We start from the raw sequence: 27782 nt of genomic DNA on the forward strand, positions 1-27782 counted from the left end.
GGGGGTGTGCCAATGCAATAGGAAGAAGTAGTAGAAGTGCCTTGACACGCCCCCTGCACACCATGCCAGATTTGCATATGGCTTCTTCTCATGACTGGTATATCAAGGCTCTAGAAGAAAAAAAAAGTGTATCAGGTTTATGAGGGGGAACTACAGTTGTGTCTACTGTCATGTTCCAAAAAAAATTGATAACAGGCTCACTTTAAAAATGCAACCTTGACCTAAACCGAAGATTTGATTTCAGCAAACTTACACTACCATCACTTCATAGTCATATAAACTACAGAACAAAATCTACTTGTGCTGCTACAGTTCCTGGCCACTTATTTAAAGTACGGTATGTAATCTTTGAAACACTGCATTTCACGGTAAAACATTCAGGGTTAAAACATGGCAGCCAGGGGGCACGGACCACACATCCAAAAATCATATCGATCTGTTGCCGCTAGGCAAAAATTTACAAAACTGAACATGAGGTTGTTAGTTTAAAGGGACTGTCAGCACAGGATGATTGTTCAAACCAAGTACAGGCGCTCGGTGCTCCATGGCGGAGTCTTTTATTTATATCCACCTTCCCAACTGCTTGGTTTCCATCTATCTCCACTCTCCCCCCTTATTTGATTGACAACTCTGGCTTCACAGAGCCAGGGAAGGGTGTTGTAGATAGATGGAAACCAAGCAGCTGGGAAAGTGTATCTAAATGATTGGCTCAGCCGTGGAGCACCGAGCGCCTGTGCTTGGTTTGAACAGTCACTCTGTGCTGACAGAGTCCCTTTAACATTCTAATCAGACTATATCATGGCAAACCTCTCAGGGGGTCCCTACCTTTTCATAGCCTTAAAGGTGTGGTGTTGTGCGATAATCAGTCGCAGCAGCAGTGCATCATTAGGGCAGACGACCTGGCGCCTCACAGCTGATGCCCCACGATTCCTGGCCATACTGCCCCACAGACACAAAACCACAGCAAGAACAGCCGCCACACAGCACCAACACCAAGTGGAAGGAACAGAAAAAAAAACAAAACACCTCACCATCCACAAACTCTCAGACTGAACTGAAAGCAGAACTAGGCAAAACCCCTCTTGGAGTCTATTGCTAATTAAAAATGCCTGTGCCAAATGGGAGGCGTGCCGCACCTTTAACCCCTTAAGCCCCGAGGGTGGTTTGCACGTTAATGACCGGGCCAATTTTTACAATTCTGACCACTGTCCCTTTATGAGGTTATAACTCTGGAACGCTTCAACAGATCCCAGTGAATCTGACATTGTTTTCTCGGGACATATTGTACTTCATGATAGTGGTAAAAATTCTTTGATAGTACCTGCGTTTGTTTATGAAAAAAATGGAAATTTGGCGAAAATTATGAAAATTTCGCAATTTTCCAACTTTGAATTTTTGTGCAATTAAATCACAGAGATATGTCACACAAAATACTTAATAAGTAACATTTCCCTCATGTCTACTTTACATCAGCACAATTTTGGAACCAAAATTTTTTTTTTGTTAGGGAGTTATAAGGGTTAAAAGTTGACCAGCAATTTCTCATTTTTACAACACCATTTTTTTTTAGGGACCACATCTCATTTGAAGTCATTTTGAGGGGGTCTATATGATAGAAAATACCCAAGTGTGACACCATTCTAAAAACTGCACCCCTCAAGGTGCTCAAAACCATATTCAAGAAGTTTATTAACCCTTCTGGTGCTTCACAGGAATTTTTGGAATGTTTAAATAAACATGAACATTTAACTTTTTTTCACAAACAATTTACTTCAACTCCAATTTGTTTTATTTTACCAAGGGTAACAGGAGAAAATGGACCCCAAAAGTTGTTGTACAATTTGTCCTGAGTACACCGATACCCCATATGTGGGGGTAAACCACTGTTTGGGCGCATGACAGAGCTCGGAAGCGAAGGAGCGCCATTTGACTTTTCAATGCAAAATTGACTGGAATCGAGATGGGACACCATGTTGCGTTTGGAGAGCCCCTGATGTGCCTAAACATTGAAACCCCCCACAAGTGACACCATTTTGGAAAGTAGACCCCCTAAGGAACTTATCTAGAGGTGTTTTGAGCGCTTTGACCCACCAAGGGCTTCACAGAAGTTTATAATGCAGAGCCGTAAAAATAAAACAAAAATTTTTTCCCACAAAAATTATTTTTTAGCCCCCAGTTTTGTATTTTCCCGAGGGTAAGAGGAGAAATTTGACCCCAAAAGTTGTTGTCCAATTTGTCCTGAGTGCGCTGATACCCCATATGTGGGGGAGAACCACTGTTTGGCCGCATGGGAGGGCTCGGAAGGGAAGGAGCGCCATTTGGAATGCAGACTTAGATGGAATGGTCTGCAGGTGTCACATTGCGTTTGCAGAGCCCCTAATGTACCTAAACAGTAGAAACCCCCCACAAGTGACCCCATATTGGAAACTAGACCCCCCAGGGAACTCATCTAGATGTGTTGTGAGAACTTTGAACCCCCAAGTGTTTCACTACAGTTTATAACGCAGAGCCTTGAAAATAAAAAATCTTTTTTTCCCACAAAAAATCTTTTTTAGCCCCCAGTTTTGTATTTTCCCAAGGGTAACAGGAGATATTGGACCCCAAAAGTTGTTGTCCTATTTGTCCTGAGTAAGCTGATACCCCATATGTTGGGGTAAACCCCTGTTTGGGCACACGGGAGAGCTCGGAAGGGAAGGAGCACTGTTTTACTTTTTCAACGCAGAATTGGCTGGAATTGAGATCGGACGCCATGTCACGTTTGGAGAGCCCCTGATGTGCCTAAACAGTGGAAACCCCCAAATTATAACTGAAACCCTAATCCAAACACACCCCTAACCCTAATCCCAACCCTATTCCCAACTGTAAATGTAATCTAAACCCTAACCGTAACTTTAGCCCCAACCCTAACTGTGGCCCTAACCCTAGCCCTAACCCTAGCCCTAACCCTAGCCCTAACCCCAACCCTAACTGTGGCCCTAACCCTAGCCCTAATGGGAATATGGAAATAAATACATTTTTTTAATTTTTCCCTAACTAGGGGGGTGATGAAGGGGGGTTTGATTTACTTTTATAGAGGGTTTTTTAGCGGATTTTTATGATTGGCAGCCGTCACACACTGAAAGACGCGTTTTATTGCAAAAAATATTTTTTTGCGTTACCACATTTTGAGAGCTATAATTTTTCCATATTTTGGTCCACAGAGTCATGTGAGGTCTTGTTTTTTGCGGAACGAGTTGACGTTTTTATTGGTAACATTTTCGGGCACGTGAAATTTTTAGATCGCTTTTTATTACGATTTTTGTGAGGCAGAATGACCAAAAACCAGCTATTCATGAATTTCTTTTGGGGGAGGCGTTTATACCGTTCCGCGTTTGGCAAAATGGATAAAGCAGTTTTATTCTTCGGTTCAGTACGATTACAGCGATACCTCATTTATATCATTTTTTTATGTTTTGGCGCTTTTATACGATAAAAACTATTTTATAGAAAAAATAATTATTTTTGCATCGTTTTATTCTCAGGACTATAACTTTTTTATTTTTTCGCTGATGATGCTGTATGGCGGCTCGTTTTTTGCGGGACAAGATGACGTTTTATATCTGTCTTTTTGATCGCGTGTTATTCCACTTTTTGTTCGGCGATATGATAATAAAGCGTTGTTTTTTGCCTCGTTTTTTTTTTTCTTACGGTGTTTACTGAAGGGGTTAACTAGTGGGCCATTTTTATAGGTCGGGTCGTTACGGACGCGGCGATACTAAATGTGTGTACTTTTATTGTTTTTTTTTTTTTTATTATTTAGATTAAGAAATGTATTTATGAGAATAATATTTTTTTTTTTTCATTATTTAGGAATATTCTTTTTTTTTTTTACACATTTGGAAAAAATTTTTTAAACTTTTTTACTTTGTCCCAGGGGGGGACAGTACAGATCGGTGATCTGCCAGATCACCGATCTGTCTGAGAGCAGTGCAGCGTTACCAAGTGCCTGCTCTGAGCAGGCACTTGGTAAGCCACCTCCCTCCCTGCAGGACCCGGATGCCGTGGCCATCATGGATCCGGGTCCAGCAAGGAGGTAGGAGACCCTCGCAGCAACGCGATCACATCGCGTTGCTGCAGGGGGCTCAGGGAAGCCCGCAGGGAGCTTCCTCCCTGCGCAATGCTTCCCTATACCGCTGGCACATCGCGATCATGTTTGATCGCGGTGTGCCGGGGGTTAATGTGCCGGGGGCGGTCCGTGACCGCTCCTGGCACATAGTGCCGGATGTCAGCTGCGATAGGCAGCTGACACCCGGCCACGCTCCCCCCGTGAGCGCGGCCGATCGCCTATGACGTACTATCCCGTCGGTGGGAATTAAAGCCCACCCCACCTCGACGGGATAGTACGTCATATGGGATTAAGGGCTCCTACTCACTTGCGAGCAACTCGGATGAGTCTCGCATGTTTAAAACCCGGCTCTACACCCGGCACTCAGATCGGAGCGTGCGGCCGCATAGGAATACATGCATCCGCACGCTCCGCTCCTCTGTACCAGGTGCAGTGCCGGGGTATTGCCGTGCGAGACTCATCCGAGTATGAGCCCTAAGACTATACAGTATATAGTTAGGGACTCACTGACAGGTTCGCTGTGACGTGGCAGTGGGCTTCATACAGTCTGATCTGAATGTTAAACTAAGAGCCTCATATTCAGATTTGAAAATGTTTGCCTAGCGCCATTAGATCAACATATGATTTATGGATGAACGGTCCATGTCTAATTTGGGAAACATTTAGCTCATCACAGGTAGAATTTAGGCACATTACCTCATCCCACTATATAATTGTCTAAGGGTGACTTCCGTCTGTCTTTCTGTCACGGATATTCATTGGTCGCGGCCTCTGTCTGTCATGGAATCCAAGTTGCTGATTGGTCGTGGCAAAACTCCCACGACCAATCAGCGATGGCCACAGTCCGGCGGCAATATAGCCGCTCTTTCCTCCCCGCAGTCAGTGCCCGCTCCATACTCCCCTCCAGTCAGCCCTCACACAGGGTTAATGCCAGCGTTACCGTAGCACGGTGTAACGCACTCCGGTTACGCAGCTATTAACCCTGTGTGACCAAGTTTTTACTATTGATGCTGTGTATGCAGCATCAATAGTAAAACGATCTAATGTTACAAATAATAATAAAAAAAACACGTTATTCTCACCCTCCGACGTCGCGTCCTGTCCGCCGGCAGGTTCAGGTGCTAAGGATGCTATTGGAGAAGGACCTGCCATGACGTCACTGTCACGTGACCGCGACATCATCACAGGTCCTGCGCGAGAAGGACCTGCCATGACGTCACGGTCATGAGACCGCGACATCATCACAGGTCCTGCACTCAGTCATACAAACCCTGGGACCGGAAGCTGCCACGTGCACCGTACACAGGAGCCAGGACTAAGGGGAGTATATGTTTATTTTTTATTTTATGTCACTGGGCAATATACTACGTGGCTGGGCAATATACTACGTGGCTGGGCAATATACTACGTACTACATGGCTGGGCAATATACTACGTGACTAGGCAATATACTACATACTACATGGCTGAGCAATATACTACGTGGCTAGGCAATATACTACGTGGCTGGGCAATATACTAGAATACCCGATGCGTTCGAATCGGGCCACCATCTAGTTGTTTTATAGAAGCCAATACAGCATTTTGTAATTTCTATTGGACAGACAATTCATAAAGAAACAAAAACCCAAAACAGCCCCATCACTGATGAGTCCTCTCGAAACAGTACTCACTTCAGCACCCAATTCATAAAAACCAACTTTGTTCACCCTGATCTTGGTGAGGGCGGAGGCAAGCTGGAGTCAAGATGCTCCTATTGTACGCCTCCTAATGAATCTGATGTGTATGAAAATTAGCGTGCGCTTCCAAGTACACCACGCCACAAATCTTACTCCAGTTTGGAACTGGAGTAAGATTTGTGGACTAAGGAACACCGCTGCAGTATAATTTTGATGAGCAAGGGTTCCCAAGCTTCCATACTGCCATAGATCTGTCCCATTTGTCGAAGCTAGGTAAAAATGGTGAGAGACTGCAAAGTCGCAAAATGTTAGCACAGTCTTGCAGTGAGACAAATTTAGTGACTTTGCAAAGCTTTTTAAGCCAGAATTCTGGTATAAGATGATGAATTGGAGCCTTAGGGTATGTGTCCACATTCAGGATTGCATCAGGATTTGGTCAGGATTTTATGCAGGTAAAATCCTGACCAAATCTGCACCTGAGGTCACTGGCAGGTCACCTGCGTTGTCCTTGCGTTGTTTCAGCATTGTAAGGATATGCTGCGTTCTTAAAAGACGCACCGCATGTCCGTTTCCGCAGGTCTGCCGCATGCGTCTTTTAATGCATAGTGGAGACGGGATTTCATGAAATCCCCTCCACTATGCTGTAACATCTGGACGCTGCGTGCTTGACGCTGCGGCTCTACGCAGCGTCAAACACGCAGCGTTTCCTGAACGTGGAAACATACCCTTAGGCTGGGTTCACATTGCATTCATGGTGTCCGTTAGACAGACTACGTTACACCGCGGCATAACGCCGCAATTGAAGGCAATGTCGGACGCATCGCTAGCGCACGCCCACATTGGTCATTGAGCTAGCAGATGCTCTATCTGCGCTAGCGCTCTGCATATACCGGCACTTGCGTTGACAGCAGCCCGTTAGCGTATGTTGAACGGGCTGCTGTTTAACGCAGTGTGAATCCGGCCTTAGTTGTCACTTTTTTAATTAGCTGCCACTATGGACAATCTTTACCCATACCCCAGTGGTGCCTATGGCCACAATATTGGGCAATTCCTCATGCAGCACGCACCTTCCCACCCAGAATGAGTTGGTTACTTGGGAGGATCATTATATGCAAATAACTGCATATTCACTGCATTTCGTCCACAGACGGCTGTGCAGTTGATAAAGGGTATGAACAAAGATTACAAATGTACCCCTATGGATTAGGGACAGCTTTCCAATCGCTGAGGGTCCAACTGCTGAAACATCCACCAATACAGAGAATGGGTCTCTGAAGGGCCCTGTCTGAATGGAGCAGAGGATGAGCATGCACGTCTCCTCTCCACACGCAATGAGACCCCCGAAGAAAGCGGAGCACTGCCCTTGGCTATATTTGGTCCCCTTGTTGAGAATGAACGGAAAGTTGATGTGCCTGCTCGGCCTCCACTCCACTCTTCAGAGCCCCATTTTTGGGATTAGTGAGGGTCTGAGCAGCTAGACCCCAGCATTCAGGAAGTTATTCCCTGTACAAAGGATATTGTCCATCCAAGTAAAAGTTGGAATCTAGTTGTCTGGACAGTAACTGTAAAAAGTTGAGCATGCATGGTGCCGCTCTGTTCAACTGTGAAAGCACAAGCCTTGCCTGCTAACATACAGGTTTGGGCATTCAGTTAAATGTTCAAGTTAATTCTGAGGTGGCCGAGGGGACGCAAGTTGGACTAGCCTCAAGCAAACGTTACATGTGATGTACAGTGACAGATCCACAAGGGTATGTTCCCAAGGTCAGTACACTCTGCGGGTTGGACCCTGCGTACATCAGCAGCATCAAACCCACAGCGTCAAGATGTTACAGCACAGTGGATGGGATTTCAATAAATCCTATGCTCACAATGTGTGCACGGACGCCTCCGGCTTACCTGCGGAGGCAGACATGCGGCGCATCTTTCCAGACCTCAGCATGTCAATTTATGTAGGGGAGACGATCCGTCTCCGCTGCGTAAATTACCCATTCACTATCATTAGATGCAATAAAACCGCATTATCTTTCTAGTCACATGCGTATTAAGTGCGGAAATGCAGCTTACTACGCATATGAACTAATTTAAATAAAGGTGTACCTTGTTTCAGCCAGAAGTACACCTACACTGCAGTTCTCGCGATGAGCTGAGCTGACCACGAGAACGGCCGTGCACGTGACCACCGGGGATATCTTCATCTTCAAGCTCCGCTGAGGCTGGATGTCATGCTGAATGGTGGCATAATGCAACCATTCAGCCAAAGGCATCCAGATGTAGAAGAGCTGGACTCTTCGTGGGACAGTCTGTATATCTTCTCGGCGGACAGGTAAAGATATTGTTGCTTTTTTATTTCAATTCTCTTACAGGAGAACAAGAATGTCGGTGGAATAAGCAATGCAGAAAGTATGGTTTAATTAAGAATACGGTAATAAAGGAGTCTGGGTCATTATTTCAATTAAAGGACTTTATTTTTGCTGTGTCTTTATTTACCATATAACTACCGTATATACTCGAGTATAAGCCGACCCCCTAATTTTGCCACAAAAAACTGGGAAAACTTATTGACTCGAGTATAAGCCAAGGGTGGAAAATGCAGCAGCCGGTGAATTTCAAAAATAAATGCTCCATACCGTTCATTATTGCCCCATAGCTGTGCCATATAGTGCTCTGCACCGTTCATTATTGCCCCATAGATGTACCATAGAAAGCTGTGCCATATAGTGCTCTGCACCGTTCATCATTGCCCCACAGCTGTGCCATATAGTGCTCTGCACAGTTCATTATTGCCACATAGCTGTGCCATATAGTGCTCTGCACCGTTCATTATTGCCCCATAGCTGTGCCATATAGTGCTCTGCACCGTTCATTATTGCCCCATAGCTGTGCCATATAGTGCTCTGCACCGTTCATTATTGCCCCATAGCTGTGCCATATAGTGCTCTGCACCGTTCATTATTGCCCCATAGATGTACCATAGAAAGCTGTGCCATATAGTGCTCTGCACCGTTCATTATTGCCCCATAGCTGTGCCATATAGTGCTCTGCACAGTTCATTATTGCCCCATAGCTGTGCCATATAGTGCTCTGCACCGTTCATTATTGCCCCATAGCTGTGCCATATAGTGCTCTGCACCGTTCATTATTGCCCCATAGCTGTGCCATATAGTGCTCTGCACCGTTCATTATTGCTCCATAACTGTGCCATAGTGCTCTGCACCGTTCATTCTTGCCCTATAACTGTGCCATATAGTGCTCTGCACCGTTCATTCTTGCCCCATAGCTGTGCCATATAGTGCTCTGCACCGTTCATTATTGCCCCATAGATGTGCCATATAGTGCTCTGCACCGTTCATTATTGCCCCATAGATGTGCCATATAGTGCTCTGCACCGTTCATTATTGTCCCATAGCTGTGCCATATAGTGCTCTGCACCGTTCATTCTTGCCCCATAGATGCTCCGTATAAAGCTGTGCCATTGCTGCTGCTGCAATAATAAAAAAAAAAAAAAGCCATACTCACCTCTCTTGCTTGCAGCTCCCGGCATCTCGTCCCGGCGTCTCTCTGCACTAATTAATACGCGTCATCGCGCCCTCTGACCTGAACAGTCAATGCAAGAGGACGCGAAGAGAGCGGCGCCCGGCGGGTGGAACGCGGACAGGTGAATATAAAATACTCACCTAGTCCCGGCGCTCCTGACGCTGCCCCTGCCTGTCACACTGTCTCTGGGTGCCGCAGCTCTTCCTGTCAGCGGTCACTGGCACCGCTCAGAGGAATGAATATGTGGCTCCACCCCTATGGGAGTGGAGTCCATATTCATGAGTTTAATGAGCGGTCCCACGTGACCGCTGAACAGGGGAAGAGCTGCGGCACCCGGAGACAGTGTGACAGGCAGGGGCAGCGTCAGGAGCGCCGGGACTAGGTGAGTATGCCTCAGCGCCCTCTCCCCCTCACCCGCCGACCCTGCCGCCCACCGTGACTCGAGTATAATCCGAGAGGGGCACTTTCAGACCAAAAATTTGGGCTGAAAATCTCGGCTTATACTCGAGTATATACGGTATATGATTAGTAATAGATAGATGTCTTACAGACGCCTCTCCATTACTAAGCCGTGGGCTTGATGTCACCCCGACAATACAAAGGTGACATCAACCCCACAAATATTACCCCACTTTCCACCGCTACAGGGCAAGTGGGAAGAGCCGGGTAAAGTGTCACAGTTGGCACATCTTTGAATGTGCCAATTGTGGGGCGGCTGCAGGCTGCTATTTTTAGGCTGGTGAGGGCCAAAATCCATTGGCCACGACAGCCTGTGAATACTAGGCCACAGCTGTCTGCTTTATCCTTGGCTGGTTAATAAAAATAGGGAGACTTCTCTTTTTTTTTTTTTTTTTTTAGAGGCGATCCCACTATTTTTGCAATCCATCAAAGGTAAGCAGACTGATGTGGCCCGGTATTATCAGGCTGCTAAGGTTCATAGATGTTGGCTCCTTACCAGCCTGAAATACCAGCCCCAGTAGTCCGCTTTACTCTGGCTGGTTGACAAATATAGGGGGATCCTATTCTTTTTTTTTTTAATTATTTAATAAAAAGGAGGGGACCTCTCTCTGTGCTTTCCTCCACTTCCTGTGCCATGTATGTCTAGCTATGTCAAAAGATTTACCATTATTTAAATTACTACAAAAGGAATAGTAAGCTGCGTTCCCGCACTTAATACGCATGTGACTAGGAAGATAATGCGATCTTACCGCATCTAACGATAGTGTATGAGTAAATTACGCAGCGGAGACTGAGCGTCTCCGCTACATAAATTGACATGCTGCGGTCTGGAAAAACGTGCCACATGTCCGTCTCTGCGGGTGAGCCGCAGGCATTGGTGCACACATAGTGGGCATGGGATTTCTTGAAATCCCATCAACTATGCTGTAACAGCTGGAGGCTGCATGTTGGACGCTGCAGATGTACACAGCGTACAACCCGCAGCATTTACTGACCATGGGAACATACCCCAATATATCTGCAAACAGGAAATCACTTTTTTTCCCTTCCTAGAAGCCAACTTTCAATTAGCTTTATTTCAAGTGACAAAAAAAAATGCATGCAATGAAAAAAACGCATCAATCACATCAAAAACGCATGCGGAAAAAACGCCATTCCTGACCGTGGAAACATACCCAAAGAAGTAAAAGACGTGTGTGCAATGAGTATAGAGCGGATGAAGAACAGGATGTGCCGGTATCCAGGAGCTAAGTATGTGCCTGGAGCAGGAATGGATGTACCGTATGTTCCTTTTATTCTACCATATTTGTTCTTAAAGGGAACCTGTCACATAGTTCATGATGTCCTATCTGCAGGCATCAGATTGATGTATAGGTTTGTGGCGGAAAAAAAAAAAATCAGAAATGATAATTTAGTCATTTATAGAGGACCTGTCACTAAATAAAAAGGCCTACATATCGGACGGGAACCGTATGGTGGATTGAAAAAAAAAGGCATACGCTCTGTAAACAGAACCTGTCTTATTGTAAATGGTATCTGACCTGCAGACAGGATGCTATAGAGCAGGAGCGGAGCTGATTTGTGGGAAAAGGTTCAATAAAACTTGCATTTTATTCACTGAAATCCCTGGTGTATGTGTGCATGAGTCCAGTGGGTGGTCCTACAGTGACTGACAGTCTGCCCTGTATGACTGAGCCTGTAGACATAGCTGTCCATCAATCACAGAGTAGGACCACCCATTGGCCTCCAGGACCCATACAAACACCAGGAATCTCAATTAATTTAATAAGATACAGGTTGTAGTGACACTTTTCAACATACATCATTCTGCTGTGCTCCTCCTCTACACCACTCTCCCCAGGTCAGACTGCAGGTACGTCATAATGTAAAGTTCCTTATGATATGGAACATGAGTCCAATGGGTGGTCCAAATCTATGATTGACAGCTTTATCTGCTACATGGACATGCAGGACCACCTACTGGACACATAGGATCAGTGAGAGCAGGGATTTACATTAATACATGACAAGTTATAATTAATCTTTTCCAACAAACATACCGTAAATGCTTATCTGTTTAGCCCCAACACGCTGCCGGCATTCATGATGTGACAGGTCCCCTATAAAGCACCACTCCAGCAGTTTTCATCTATTTCAGCGCTCGAGCAATGCAGCTAATGCCAGATCCCTGCACCTAGTACTCTACTCACCAGCTGCCATCTACGGCCATTCTTGGCACCGCTCCGGTCCCGATCTGCCATCTTGTAACCACGACTTCTGACTGACCAAAAACCAGATATAACAGTCACAAGCGCTCAGTGTATGTCTATGATGGCCTCGTTCTCATCACCGAGTAGTGACCCAGCAGGACATAAACTGATGGAGACCAACCGGAGCGGCGCTGATAGCAGGCGAAGACGGCAATGGGCGAGTAGAGTACTAGAGTCAGGGAACCACTTCAGCGCTGAAATAAGAAACCTGATGGAGCGGCGCTTTCTATTTACCAGTTTCCCAGTAATATCTCTGGGGAAGTCGTGTAACAAGCCCCCAACGTGACACCACCCCCCACACAAGGGACAGAGGGAGTGACCCCCCCCAAAGTGACACAATCCACCGCATGCATGAGAGGGGGTATACCGCCAAAGTGACACCATCCCCCGCACACGTGACAGTAGGGGTGGCCCCCAACGTGACACCACCCCCCAGCACGCGTGACAGTAGGGGTGGCCCCCAACGTGACACCACCCCCCAGCACGCGTGACAGTAGGGGTGGCCCCCAACGTGACACCACCCCCCAGCACGCGTGACAGTAGGGGTGGCCCCCAACGTGACAGTAGGGGTGGCCCCCAACGTGACACCACCCCCCAGCATGCGTGACAGTAGGGGTGGCCCCCCAACGTGACACCACCCCCCACCACGCGTGACAGTAGGGGTGGCCCCCCAACGTGACACCACCCCCCCACCACGCGTGACAGTAGGGGTGGGCCCCCCAACGTGACACCACCCCCCAGCACGCGCGACAGTAGGGGTGGGCCCCCCAACGTGACACCACCCCCCAGCACGCGCGACAGTAGGGGTGGGCCCCCAACGTGACACCACCCCCCCAGCACGCGCGACAGTAGGGGTGGCCCCCCAACGTGACACCACCCCCCAGCACGCGCGACAGTAGGGGTGGCCCCCCCAACGTGACACCACCCCCCAGCACGCGTGACAGTAGGGGTGGCCCCCAACGTGACAGTAGGGGTGGCCCCCAACGTGACAGTAGGGGTGGCCCCCAACGTGACAGTAGGGGTGGCCCCCAACGTGACAGTAGGGGTGGCCCCCAACGTGACAGTAGGGGTGGCCCCCAACGTGACAGTAGGGGTGGCCCCCAACGTGACAGTAGGGGTGGCCCCCAACGTGACAGTAGGGGTGGCCCCCAACGTGACAGTAGGGGTGGCCCCCAACGTGACAGTAGGGGTGGCCCCCAACGTGACAGTAGGGGTGGCCCCCAACGTGACAGTAGGGGTGGCCCCCAACGTGACAGTAGGGGTGGCCCCCAACGTGACAGTAGGGGTGGACCCCAACGTGACAGTAGGGGTGGCCCCCAACGTGACAGTAGGGGTGGCCCCCAACGTGACAGTAGGGGTGGCCCCCAACGTGACAGTAGGGGTGGCCCCCAACGTGACAGTAGGGGTGGCCCCCAACGTGACAGTAGGGGTGGCCCCCAACGTGACAGTAGGGGTGGCCCCCAACGTGACAGTAGGGGTGGCCCCAACGTGACAGTAGGGGTGGCCCCCAACGTGACAGTAGGGGTGGCCCCCAACGTGACAGTAGGGGTGGCCCCCAACGTGACAGTAGGGGTGGACCCCAACGTGACAGTAGGGGTGGACCCCAGCATGCGTGACAGTAGGGGTGGCCCCCAACGTGACACCACCCCCCAGCATGCGTGACAGTAGGGGTGGCCCCCAATGTGACACCACCCCCCACAAATGTGACAGAGGGGGTCCCCATAGATGACACACAGAACTGTCAGTGCCCAGAAGTGGGATGTAAGGTGCCAGCAACATGCATGTGACAGGTCCCCTGCACGCCCTCCATCACACACATCTGCTGCAGTGCCTGGCACACACCGGGTACACTCCGGTGCCAGTGTGTATACCTGACACCCGTACACATCCAGCCCGCTCTCTGCACAGGCCCCGCCGCCCACTTACCCCGCCCTGTGTCCTCCGATCACCGCTACTGCCACCGGGGACGTAGCCCAGTCCACAACCACAGGATCATATGGGGAATTGGCCTGATCAGTAGGCCGGGACCTGGAGAAACTAACATGGCGGAGAAAGACTGGGCCTGGGGAAGAGGAGGGGACTGGCTAGTGACGGGAGGGGCGAGGAGGCCCGCTAATGGAGGCGGGGACTTCAGCTGGATCACGCCGGGAGCCGCTGAGCCTGCGCGGCCCCGGGAGCCCGCGGGAACGGAGCTGAGGAGAAGATAGACGCGGGTATGAGGAGAGGCAGCAGCGCGGCCGGGAGCAGAGAGGCGCAGGCGCCATGTGTGAGGGCAGCGTCGAGAACGGAGTAGATTTTTTTGTTGTTGAGGGATTGATGTCACCGGAAGGGGCGGGGCCTCTCCAGTCCACTGAAGAACCGATAGCGGGAACTGCTGTGCACTGCTGAGGCTGCCGGAGAAGCTGAGCAATGGAGCCGTGTAAGGAGACGACCTGTACAGTGGAGGAATGGGAATGAGGACCCAGGACTCCGTGTGAGTGCTCCGAGGGAGGATTCTGGAAAGTGTTGATGTTACTTGAGTGGGGCTGCATAGGGAAGGTGATGAGGGGCTGTGTGGAGAAGGGGGCAGGCAAGCCGAGGGGCTGTGTGGAGAAGGAGGAGCGTAGATCAGATGTGTTGAAAAGGGGGGGTTAATGAGGAGAGGTGTGGAGAAGGGAGGGGATGAAGGTGGATGGTGATGGAGGGGGTGATGAGGGGATGCACGGAGAAGAGGAGGGGTGTGATGAGGGGATGCGCAGAGAAGGGAGGGGTGTGATGAGGGGATGCGCGGAGAAGGGAGGGGGTGATGAGGGGATGCGCGGAGAAGGGAGGGGTGTGATGAGGGGATGCGCGGAGAAGGGAGGGGGGTGATGAGGGGATGCACGGAGAAGAGGGTGTGATGAGGGGATGCGCGGAGAAGGGAGGGGGGTGATGAGGGGATGCGCGGAGAAGGGAGGGGTGTGATGAGGGGATGCGCGGAGAAGGGAGGGGGTGATGAGGGGATGCGCGGAGAAGGGAGGGGGGTGATGAGGGGATGCGCGGAGAAGGGAGGGGGGTGATGAGGGGATGCGCGGAGAAGGGAGGGGGTGATGAGGGGATGCGCGGAGAAGGGAGGGGGGTGATGAGGGGATGCGCGGAGAAGGGAGGGGGGTGATGAGGGGATGCGCGGAGAAGAGGGTGTGATGAGGGGATGCGCGGAGAAGGGAGGGGGTGATGAGGGGATGCGCGAAGGGAGGGGGGTGATGAGGGGATGCGCGGAGAAGGGAGGGGTGTGATGAGGGGATGCGCGGAGAAGGGAGGGGTGTGATGAGGGGATGCGCGGAGAAGGGAGGGGGTGATGAGGGGATGCGCGGAGAAGGGAGGGGGGTGATGAGGGGATGCGCGGAGAAGGGAGGGGGGTGATGAGGGGATGCGCGGAGAAGAGGGTGTGATGAGGGGATGCGCGGAGAAGGGAGGGGGTGATGAGGGGATGCGCGAAGGGAGGGGGGTGATGAGGGGATGCGCGGAGAAGGGAGGGGTGTGATGAGGGGATGCGCGGAGAAGGGAGGGGTGTGATGAGGGGATGCGCGGAGAAGGGAGGGGGGTGATGAGGGGATGCACGGAGAAGAGGGTGTGATGAGGGGATGCGCGGAGAAGGGAGGGGGGTGATGAGGGGATGCGCGGAGAAGGGAGGGGGTGATGAGGGGATGCGCGGAGAAGGGAGGGGGGTGATGAGGGGATGCGCGGAGAAGGGAGGGGTGTGATGAGGGGATGCGTGGAGAAGGGAGGGGGTGATGAGGGGATGCGCGGAGAAGGGAGGGGTGTGATGAGGGGATGCGCGGAGAAGGGAGGGGGTGATGAGGGGATGCGCGGAGAAGGGAGGGGGGTGATGAGGGGATGCGCGGAGAAGGGAGGGGGGTGATGAGGGGATGCGCGGAGAAGGGAGGGGGTGATGAGGGGATGCGCGGAGAAGGGAGGGGATGAAGGTGGATGGTGATGGAGGGGGTGATGAGGGGATGCACGGAGAAGAGGAGGGGTGTGATGAGGGGATGCGCGGAGAAGGGAGGGGTGTGATGAGGGGATGCGCGGAGAAGGGAGGGGGGTGATGAGGGGATGCGCGGAGAAGAGGGTGTGATGAGGGGATGCGCGGAGAAGGGAGGGGGTGATGAGGGGATGCGCGAAGGGAGGGGGGTGATGAGGGGATGCGCGGAGAAGGGAGGGGTGTGATGAGGGGATGCGCGGAGAAGGGAGGGGTGTGATGAGGGGATGCGCGGAGAAGGGAGGGGGTGATGAGGGGATGCGCGGAGAAGGGAGGGGGGTGATGAGGGGATGCGCGGAGAAGGGAGGGGGGTGATGAGGGGATGCGCGGAGAAGAGGGTGTGATGAGGGGATGCGCGGAGAAGGGAGGGGGTGATGAGGGGATGCGCGAAGGGAGGGGGGTGATGAGGGGATGCGCGGAGAAGGGAGGGGTGTGATGAGGGGATGCGCGGAGAAGGGAGGGGTGTGATGAGGGGATGCGCGGAGAAGGGAGGGGTGTGATGAGGGGATGCGCGGAGAAGGGAGGGGTGTGATGAGGGGATGCGCGGAGAAGGGAGGGGGGTGATGAGGGGATGCGCGGAGAAGGGAGGGGTGTGATGAGGGGATGCGCGGAGAAGGGAGGGGTGTGATGAGGGGATGCGCGGAGAAGGGAGGGGTGTGATGAGGGGATGCGCGGAGAAGGGAGGGGGGTGATGAGGGGATGCGCGGAGAAGGGAGCGGGGTGATGAGGGGATGCACGGAGAAGGGAGGGGGGTGATGAGGGGATGCGCGGAGAAGGGAGGGGGGTGATGAGGGGATGCGCGGAGAAGGGAGGGGGGTGATGAGGGGATGCGCGGAGAAGGGAGGGGGGTGATGAGGGGATGCGCGGAGAAGGGAGGGGGGTGATGAGGGGATGCGCGGAGAAGGGAGGGGGGTGATGAGGGGGTGCGCGGAGAAGGGAGGGGTGTGATGAGGATGCGCGGAGAAGGGAGGGGGTGTGATGAGGGGATGCGCTGAGAAGGGAGGGGCGTGATGAGGAGGGAATATGCGAGCAAAGGGTAATGATGCATTCTGGGTAGCATAAAGGGGTGATGCAACTCCCTTGAAGATAAAATAGAACAAAAACCGTTTCCCCAAGTGGTAGGTGTGCAGAAGCACAGAATCCCTTGGACCAAATCTGAAGAAACTCCAGCTTCTTGTAAATTGCTAAATTTAGTGAAAAGTAGATAAAAAATCAAAGCATGCTAAATTGCGGAGACAGAATAGCACATATGGCTCCATGTGCGTCTGAAATGCGTTGCTGCGCTATATCTGCAATTTAGCATATTTTAATTTGTATCTATTTTTCAACCAATTTTGCGATTTCCATGAAGCTGGATTTTCTTCACATTTGTACCTCCCTTGTGGTTAATGTCACTTTTGTGAGGCTGCATATTGCTGGGGCTGTGGAGGGTGAAGTCACTCGTGTGCTTTATGGTTTTGTTACTTATCTCTAATGTGGCTTACTTCTACGTATTGATTTGTAAAGTTCATTGTTATAGACTTGTATGTATAAATATATTTACATATTTCTCCCTTTTGTTGGATTTATTTGTATTTTTAATAAAACAGTTTGAGAACTAGGAGTTGAATTTTCATTGAAATTTGTTAGAGAAACGATCTTCAGCAAAATCCTCACTGACCATTTCTTTCCTGCCCCCAACAACAATTAGCATATTTTTCGGACTGTAAGAGACACTTTTTTCCCTCCAAATTTGGGAGGAAAATTGAGGTGCTTTTTATAGTCTGACTATAACTTACAGGGAGGAGGGCAGTTGCCGCCTGTGGAGCGGAGTCACAGGAGGTAGGGTCTCTGCTGCAGGAAGCTGGCGGCAGAAGTGGGACGAGGCTGTGGGCTCTCAGCCGAGATCCCAGTCTGCACATGCGTCGCTGGAGGTGGCCGTCCTCCTGAAGCCCACCGACAGGAGATCAACGCACTTTGCTTGGCCTCACCGCTGACACCCCTCCTTCCAGGCCAGGACACGCAGCCTCGCACCACTGGGACACCCTCTCCTCCCATCCAGGGCCCGCAGCATCGCCCCACCTCTGCCAGCTTCCTGCAGCAGGGACCCTATATATGTATGTGTCACATATATATATATTTCTTCCAGCGCTAGACAGCTTTAAAGGGACACTGTCACCTGGATTTGGAGGGAACAATCTTCAGCCATGGAGGCGGGGTTTTTGATTCACCCTTTCCTTACCCGCTGGCTGCAATATTGAATTGAAGTTCATTCTCTGTCCTCCATAGTACACGCCTGCGCAAGGCAAGATTGCACCTTATGCAGGCATGTACTACGGAGGACAGAGAATGAACTTCAATCCAATATTGCAGCCAGCATGCAGCCAGCGGGTAAGGAAAGGGTGAATCCAAAACCCCTCCTCCGTGGCTGAAGATTGTTCCCTCCAAATCCAGGTGACAGTGTCCCTTTAAAGCCGGTAATTCAATTACCGGCTTTTTCTTTCTCCTTCCTAAAACCCGACATGATATGAGACCTGGTTTACATACAGTAAACCATCTCATATCACCATTTTTTTGCATATTCCACACTATTAATGTTAATAGTGTGTCTATGCAAAATTTGGCTGTTCTAGCTATTAAATTAAGGGGTTAAATGGCGGAAAAAATTGGCGTGGGCTCCCGCACAATTTTCTCCGCCAGAGTAGTAAATATATATACCCATAGTATATATATATATTCCTATTCTATGTGTACACATTTATTCTACCTATTCTACTGTAAGCTGTCAGTGTGATTTTACTGTACACCGCACTGCATTGCCGGCTTTTCTCGCTAACACCGCTGCGTATTTTTCGCAAGTCACACTGCTGGTCCGTGTGTAATCCGTATTTTTGGGGCTTCCATAGACTTTCATTGGCGTTTTATTTGCGCAGTACGGTGACAAACGCAGCATGCTGCGATTTTCTACGGCCGTAGAAAGCCGTATAATACTGATCAGTTTAATACGGCAGATAGGAGCAGGGGCATAGAGAATAATTGTGCCGTATGTTTTGCGAGTTTTACGGACGTAGTTTCTGCGCTCTTACGTCCGTAAAACTCGCAAGTGTGAAGCCGGCCTTATAGTACTAAAAATACAGTACTTTTTTTTTCTCGGTAAATAAAACCATGCTATTCGCTTATGTAACCAATTTATAAGGTCCCAGCTGTGTTTCTCGGTATGTCGGCCATCTGTGGCCACTTACCATTCTCTGTGACCCATACCGCCTTATGTGCTGTCGAACTCATATATACAACAGCATTTTTTAATGGATTCTAATTAAAGGGCCATCGGCCTCCGTGGGTCTGAGTGCTACTGCCCCCTCTGCTCCATAGGCTAGGCTCTGGCAGGCATCACACTACATATTTTACAGAGGAGTAAAAATGTTCCTCTTAGCAATTTTGAAGAGTATTTTTAGCCAAGAAGGAGGACATAATTTGCAGTAGCTAAAATCTATGTACATGGTACACCACACACCTGGGCATAGTGTATCATGCAGGACATCCGGCCCTCTGGCTGTTCCTGTCTGGCTTGTGGACTGAGGCAGCCAAAGGGCTGAAATCCGTGGCCCATGGGCTGCACCATGCGATCGTCCTCTTGGCGACGAAAGCTGCCAACGGTCCAGAAATTTGAGGACAGTGTGAAAATATGGCAATTTTTTGCTCAGTCTGTAAAACAAATTTAAGGTGTCCTTGATTTTTTTTTTTTTTTGGGAAGCTGAAGAAATTTATGCAGACAATTTTGGCTAATTTTCATCATTTTACAGTAAATGCAGCTATCATCTTCATATCAGTATTATGGTCTGTAGATGGGCAGCACGGTGGCTCAGTGTTTAGCACTGCAGCCTTGCAGCGCTGGAGTCCTGGGTTCAATTCCTGCCTAGGACAACATCTGTGAGGAGTTTGTATGTTTTCCCTGTGTTTGCGTGGGTTTCTTCCGGGTACTCTGGTTTCCTCCCACATTCCAAAGACATACTGATAGGGAATTTAGATTGTGAGCCCCATCGGGGACAGCAACGAAAATGTGTGCAAACTGTAAAGCGCTGCGGAATATGTTAGCGCTATATAAAAATAACTATTATTATGTACAGTACAGACCAAAAGTTTGGACACACCATTTAAAGATTTTTCTGTATTTTCATGACTGAAAATTGTACATTCACACTGAAGGCATCAAAACTATGAATTAACACATGTGGAATTATATACTTAACAAAAAAGTGTGAAACAACTGAAAATATGTCTTATACGAGGGGCGATCCAAAAGTAATGATAATCAATACTAAACACAATGAATATAGTAAAAAAATATATTTATTTTTCTACATAGTCTCCTAACAAGTCTATACATTTAGTCCATCTCTTTTCTAAACTTAGAATTCCCTTCGAAAAAAATTCTTGATCTTGACCCTCAAAAAAATCCCCAACAGCGGTTATCACGTCACTATTGTCAAATTTCTTGCCCCGGAGGTGTTCCTTGAGCCGAGGAAAGAGAAAGAAGTCACTGGGGGCTAGATCTGGTGAATAGGGGGGGTGTTCCACCAGTTCAAAGCCCGCTTCTTGAATGGTAGCCATGGCAACAGCAGCTTTGTGAGCCGGCGCGTTATCATGGTGAAACAACACTCCAGCCCGCAGTTTGCCGCCCCATTCTCCTTGATAGCCTCCCGCAATCTTCTTATTTGTTCTGCGTAGTAGGAGCCCGTAATAGTGGCTCTCTTCTCCAAATAGTCCACCATAATAATTCCTTCAGCGCCCCAAAAAACGGACGCCATAACCTTCCCTGCTGAGCTTGACACTTTGAATTTCTTCGGCGTCGGTTCGTCGGCTCGTTTCCACGTCATCGATTGTTTAGTTTCGGGATCAAAGTGGTGGATCCAGGTCTCGTCCATGGTCAAAAAACGTGACAAAAAATTTTCCTTGTCTGCTTGGAACTTTTCGAGATTTGCTATTGAAATGTCAACTCGTTTCTTCTTTTGTTCGTCGGTTAACATTTTTGGCACCCAACGCGCGGAGACCTTTCTCATATGCAATTCTTTTGCAAGGATTCTTTGAATACTGCCATATGAGATCCCTGTGACCTCAGCTAAATGCCTGATAGTCACTCTTCGATCTGCCAATACAACTTCTTCAACTTTTTTCACGTTTTCTTCATTGAGGGATGTGGATGGGCGTCCTTCACGATGTTCATTTTCCGTCGATGTTCTTCCCAGCTTAAATTCCTTGGCCCAGCGTGCAACTGTGGAATATGGAGGAGAAGAGTCCCCCAATGTTTCCACCAAGTCACTGTGTATGTCTTTGGTAGTCATTTTTTTCAAGCAGAGGTATTTGATGACAGCTCTGAGCTTGTTTTTTTCCATTTTGATGTTCACTCCTCGGCAGTTCATATTCAAATGAATGTAGCTCCCGGGAATCGTGGTCTATTTAAGTGATTTTTTTTTTTCCTGGACTAGTGGGTACCTAAGGCCTCTTTCACACTTCAGTCTTTTGGCGTCAGTCACTACCGACATAGTGACGGATTGACGGATCCGTCACAATTGTTGCGAAAACGGTTCTAACAGATCCGTTTTTTTGACGGATCCGTTACTTGGGGGTTGTCTGGGAGAAGTATCTACTTTTTGGAGCATGCGCAATTGAAAAAACGGATTGGGGCGACGGATCCGCCGAAAAAACGGTTGCGGCGGATCCGGCGCCCATTCTATGGAATGGCGGACGCGACGGATCCGTCGCGATCCGCCATTTCGGCGTTGACAAAAAACGTTCCAATGTCCGTCTATTTTCAGAAAACGTCCGCCAAATGTCGACGGATCCGTCGCATGGCGGATGGAACGGACGACCATCCGTCACAATCCGTCACTAATGCAAGTCTATGGGAAAATAACGGATCTGTCAAAAAAAATGACGGATCCGTTATTTGAGGAAAATGGCGGTTTTAGACTGACGCCAAATAACTGAAGTGTGAAAGAGGCCTTAGAGAGAAGAAAACATTTTATTTTAATTTCTGTGTGCAATAGAAATAACCGATTATCATTACTTTTGGATCGCCCCTCGTATTCTAGGTTCTTCATCGTAGCCACCTTTTGCTTTGATGACTGCTTTGCACACTTGGCATTCTCTTCATGAGCTTCCAAGACGTAGTCACCGGGAATGGTTTTCACTTCACAGGTGTGCCCTGTCAGGTTTAATAAGTGGGATTTCTTGCCTAATAAATGGGGTTGGGACCATCAGTTGTGTCGAGCAGAAGTCTCGTGAATACACAGCTGATAGTCCTACGGTGGGGTACATATGGGGTACCAGCATACTCAGGACAAACTGCGCAACAATTACTGGGGTCCAATTTCTCCCGTTACCCTTGTGAAAATAAAAATTACTTGTTAAAACATCATTTTTGAGAAAAGAAAAATGATTTTTTATTTTCACGGCTCTGCGTTGTAAACGTCTGTGAAGCACTTGGGGGTTCAAAGTGCTCACCACACATCTAGATAAGTTCCTTTCGGGGTCTAGTTTCCAAAATGGGGTCACTTGTGGGGGGTTTCTACTGTTTAGCCACATCAGGGTCTCTGCAAACGCAACGTGACGCCCGCAGAGCATTCCATCAAAGGCTGCATTTCAAAACGTCACTAGTTCACTTCCGAGCCCCGGCATGTGCCCAAACAGTGGTTTACCACCACATATGGGGTATCAGCTTACTCAGGAGAAACTGGACAACAACTTTTGGGGTCAAATTTCTCCTGTTACCCTTGGGAACATAAAAAATTGCGGGCTAAAAAATCATTTTTGAGAAAAGAATTTTTTTTTTTTTTTCATGGCTCTGCGTTATAAACTTCTGTGAAGCACTTGGGGGTTCAAAGTGCTCACCACACATCTAGATTAGTTCCTTCGGGGGTCTAGTTTCCAAAATGGGGTCATTTTTGGGGGATCTCCAATGTTTAGGCATACAGGGGCTCTCCAAACGTGACATGGTGTCCGCTAATGATTGGAGCTAATTTTCCATTTAAAAAGCCAAATGGCGTGCCTTCCCTTCCGAGCCCTGCCGTGCGCCCAAACAGTGGTTTACCCCCACATATGGGGTATCGGCGTACTCAGGACAAACTGGACAACAACATTTGGGGTCCAATTTTTCCTATTACCCTTGGCAAAATAGGAAATTCCAGGCTAAAAAAATCATTTTTGAGGAAAGAAAAATTATTTTTTATTTTCATGGCTCTGCGTTATAAACTTCTGTGAAGCACCTGGGGGTTTAAAGTGCTCCATATGCATCTAGATAAGTTCCTTGGGGGGTCTAGTTTCCAAAATGGGGTCACTTGTGGGGGTGTTCCAATGTTTAGGCACACAGGGGCTCTCCAAACGCGACATGGTGTCCGCTAACGATGGAGCTAATTTTCCATTCAAAAAGTCAAATGGCGCGCCTTGCCTTCCGAGCCCTGCCGTGTGCCCAAACAGTGGTTTACCCCCACATGTGAGGTATCGGTTTACTCAGGAGAAATTGCCCAACAAATTTTAGGATCCATTTTATCCTGTTGCCCATGTGAAAATGAAAAAATTGAGGCTAAAAGAATTTTTATTCGGACTCCCATGACAGCACACGAGAGAGGGGATCCGCCCTTAAGGAACAGGAAACCTACAGATACAAAAGGGTGGCACCTCTCCCCATGCATCAGTTGGTTTCCTGTTCCTGAAGGGACTGGATGCCTATAGAATCTACAGGAGTCCAGGCCGGCCGGACCGATTCTGGTGGCGAGGGGGTCTCCCACTTCGGCCGGTGCGGGTACCTGAGGTAGTCACGGTGGCCCTGGCAGGGCGGCACGGCGGTGACTAGGCAGCGAGGAGCGGTCGCCAGGGGGTGTCCGGTCTCCGGGGCCAGCATATGGTAAGTCGCCCTTCCCGTGTGCTGTGGGTCTCTCTGTGCGGGGGTGGGGCGGCAGCGTCTAGGGGGCGCCGATCGGAACGTAGCTGGCCCGCCTCGGTGTTCCACGATGGCTGCAGCGCTGACAGGAAGCGCTGTAAGCTGTGGTGACGTCGGGGGGCGGAGCCGGCGACGACTTCCGGGTCAGTGAGCTCCTGCGCATGCGCAGGGGCTCCAAGATGGCGGCGCCCACTGGAGATCATGCCGCAATGATCCCCCACAGCTGCGGGAGGGTGGGAAAATTAAACAAGCAAGCTGGGCAAGGTGCGCTGACCGAAGGAGGGGCTTTATAAGGCGGCTCCAGCAACGTGTTCCCGGGTTCTGGCTCCAATTTACTAAAGATGGAATCGGATCAGGATCAGCAGGTTGTGCTGCTGGAACAAGCATCCCAGAAACCCAAGGAGAAGGAACATGAAAAAAGGAGCGATGGTTCGGGCCGCAGAAGCTCCTCCAGACAGGGGTCTGGAGGGTCAGCCAAAAAGGATCCCCCTCGTACTTCGGTATTTCTGGGTGTGAGCAGCCACTGGTAAGTGATCTTCAAGAAAGTTCACTTAGTGACTAGTCTCCCCTCATATGTTTTATGCAGGGAAGGAAAAACGTCAATAAGGCGAAGCATAGGGAATGTGCCATCTGCGGGGTTCCCTTGCCTGACTCACACCCTAAAAAACTATGTGACCCCTGTATCCAGCAGACGGTGAGGTTCTGGAAGGAGGGGAGGGGATATAGCATGTAGATCTTACACTCTAGTCTACCTTACTTATCCCCGTAGGTAGCCGAAGAATCCTCCTCTATTACGGCCAGTCTCAAAGAGATGATTAGAATGGAGGTTAAGGAGTCCTTTAAAAACCTTTCACAGTCAGGAGGTTCTAGGCAGAGAACTGAGTGGGCATCTGATTCATCTGTGGAAAAGGACAAGTCTGAAGAATCGGACGATTCAGCAGCATCATCCTCCTCTTCGGAAGAAGACGCTGCTCGGTTTTGCCTACCCCTAGAAAGAATAGACAAATTGGTAAAGGCGGTCAGAGGCACAATGGGTATATCGGAACCCAAGCCTCAGCTGTCTAAAGAACAAATGATGTTCAGTGGATTGGAGCAGAAAAAGCGCAGAGTGTTTCCTTTAAATGAGAAAATACAGGATCTTATTAATAGGGAGTGGAGAAAACCGGAGAGAAAAGGCTCCTTACCACCTGCGCAAAAACGTCGGTACCCTTTTGATGACCCAGCAGTAGGTAACTGGGAGAAAGCACCAAAGCTGGATGCAGCAATTGCCAAGGTAGCAAAACGATCTTCTCTCCCATTTGAGGATATGGGAACGCTTAAAGACCCCCTGGATAGGAAAGTGGATACCTTCCTAAAGGGGACCTGGGAAATGGCAGCTGGCTCCTTAAGACCTGCGGTAGCTTCAACCTGCACGGCAAGGTCAATGATGGTCTGGCTGGACCAGTTAGAGACCCAATTAAAACAAGGGGCCTCTAGAGATTCCATACTCGCAGCATTACCTGTAATCCAGGAGGGGGCGGCTTTTTTATCGGACGCCTCAATTGACTCCGTAAAGTTGGCAGCTAGAGCAGCAGGACTTTCTAATGCTGCAAGGAGAGCCCTATGGCTGAAATGCTGGCCGGGGGATATGCAGGCAAAAGCAAAGCTCTGCGCTATCCCTTGTAAAGGCGAGTATTTATTTGGGCCTACCCTGGATGAACTCCTGGAGAAAGCAGGAGATGATAAGAAAAAGTTTCCCAACCTGTTCAATCCATACCGTCGTCCCTTCAACAAAAGAAGGTTCAACCGGGGAGGAAAGCGCGCCTTTTCACCAGGGAGAGATCGTCCCAGATGGGAGGATAGGCGAAAACGAGGTACAGGTCTCATGTTTCGCCGTAACCAGACGGAAAATAAAAAACAAGACCAATGACTGGCAATTCCAGTGGGAGGGAGACTATTGCAATTCTCGGCAGAGTGGTCGAAAATCACAAACAGCGTTTGGATAAAAGACACTGTTTCCCATGGTCTCAAGCTGGAATTTGTTCATATTCCACAGGACAAATTTAGATGAACACCCTGGAGCTCATCTCCCACTGAACAATTCGCCCTAGAAGAGGAAGTGAGGACTCTTTGCTCCAAAAATGTTTTGGTAGAAGTGCCATATTCTCAGGCAGGGAAAGGGTTTTACTCTCCCCTGTTCCTAATCCAGAAGCCTGATAAATCTTACAGGACCATTATAAATCTTAAGGGTCTCAATAAGTTTTTGGTGAAACATACTTTCAAAATGGAGTCCATTAATTCGGCAATAAAAATGCTTTTCAACAACTGTTTCATGGTAGTAGTGGATTTGAAAGATGCCTACTATCATGTACCCATTCATGCTGATTTCCAACGATACCTGAGGGTAGCGATTCTAATGGGGGGTTGGATTCAACATTTTCAATTCAGAGCGCTCCCTTTTGGGATCACCTCGGCACCTAGGGTGTTTACTAAAATAATTGCGGAAGTCATGGCGCATTTAAGAGAGTCAAATGTCCTTATAATCCCCTACTTAGACGATTTCCTCATTGTAGGTAACTCGGTAGATCATTGTCTGTCACAATGGGAGATTGCTAAAACCAAACTAGAACGACTGGGTTGGATCATAAACTTTGAAAAATCGAAATTACAGCCCCTAAATGTTCAAAAATTCCTGGGATTAATGTTGAATTCAGTGACACAGCAGTGTCTCCTCCCTATAGAGAAAATTGACCAAATTCAGAGTTTTGTATTAAGAGCAATCAATACACCTTCCATGACACTTAGGCAAGCAATGTCTCTACTTGGGTCACTCACATCTTGCATTCCAGCAGTTAAGTGGGCTCAGTTCCACACCAGGTCCCTACAAAAAGAAGTCCTGTTCCATGACAGAGCCTTAGGAGGCGCATTAAATGGGAAATTGACGTTGAGACCGATAACATTGAATTCCCTTAGGTGGTGGCTAGATAAACGGAATTTATCAGCAGGGGTTCCCTGGATGGTAGATGTCACCCACGTGATAACCACAGATGCCAGCTCTTCAGGGTGGGGAGCCTATATGGGGGACATGGTGGTCCAGGGACAGTGGGAACCCTTCACAACATTCTCATCAAACCAAAGAGAGTTGTTGGCGGTTGAATTAGCTGTTAAAAAATTCCTCGTATATTTGCAGGGCCAGCATGTCAGAATTCTGTCGGACAACAGAGTGGCGGTCGCTTACATAAACCGGCAAGGGGGAACTCGTTCCGAAACTTTAATGCAGATCACGGATCGGTTGTTCCAGGTGGCAGAGCTCAATTTTCTATCTTTGACAGCTCTTCACATCAAAGGAAAAGAAAATGTGGCAGCAGATTTCCTCAGCCGAAATGTGTTAAAACAGGGAGAGTGGTCTCTCAACGAGGACATTTTCAATCTTATCGTCCGCAGATGGGGTCAACCAGTGGCGGATCTATTCGCCACCAGAAACAGAAAAGTAAAACTTTTTTGCTCCCTAAATCCCAGGGAAAATCCCCTGGCGGTGGACGCGTTTCTGATAAAATGGGATTTTCCACTGGCCTATGCTTTCCCACCACTGAACCTGATACCTCTAGTGGTGAGGAAAATCAGGGAGGATCGAGCGAAAGTCATCCTTATCGCCCCCTTTTGGCCCAGAAGAACCTGGTTTGCCTGGCTCAAGACAATGTCCGTAGCGGTCCCCTGGGTACTGCCAGAGATCCCGAACTTGCTTTCTCAGGGACCAATCTCCCATCCACAAGTGGCGGCGCTCCATTTGACGGCGTGGAGTTTGAACGGTCACTATTAGTGGGGAAAGGCTTCTCTCCAA

General features: G+C 49.3%; 1 protein-coding gene and 1 long non-coding RNA gene across 2 annotated transcripts in view; one reads left to right on the top strand and one right to left on the bottom strand.

Annotated features, from left to right (window-relative positions):
* Positions 1 to 14447, bottom strand: part of ZNF592 (zinc finger protein 592) — a 100519-nt gene extending 86072 nt beyond the window's left edge. Inside the window, exon 1 of the mRNA XM_069765548.1 lies at positions 13974 to 14447. The gene's annotated coding sequence lies outside the window, so the exon portion shown is untranslated. The remainder of the gene's footprint in view (positions 1 to 13973) is intronic.
* The window catches only part of LOC138676351 (uncharacterized), an 80308-nt gene continuing 66928 nt past the window's right edge, over positions 14403 to 27782 (top strand). Inside the window, exon 1 of the long non-coding RNA XR_011320777.1 lies at positions 14403 to 14520. This is a non-coding gene — a long non-coding RNA (uncharacterized lncRNA). The remainder of the gene's footprint in view (positions 14521 to 27782) is intronic.

Source organism: Ranitomeya imitator, chromosome 4 (assembly GCF_032444005.1).
Source record: "Ranitomeya imitator isolate aRanImi1 chromosome 4, aRanImi1.pri, whole genome shotgun sequence".
Classification (NCBI taxonomy): Eukaryota; Metazoa; Chordata; class Amphibia; order Anura; family Dendrobatidae; genus Ranitomeya; species Ranitomeya imitator.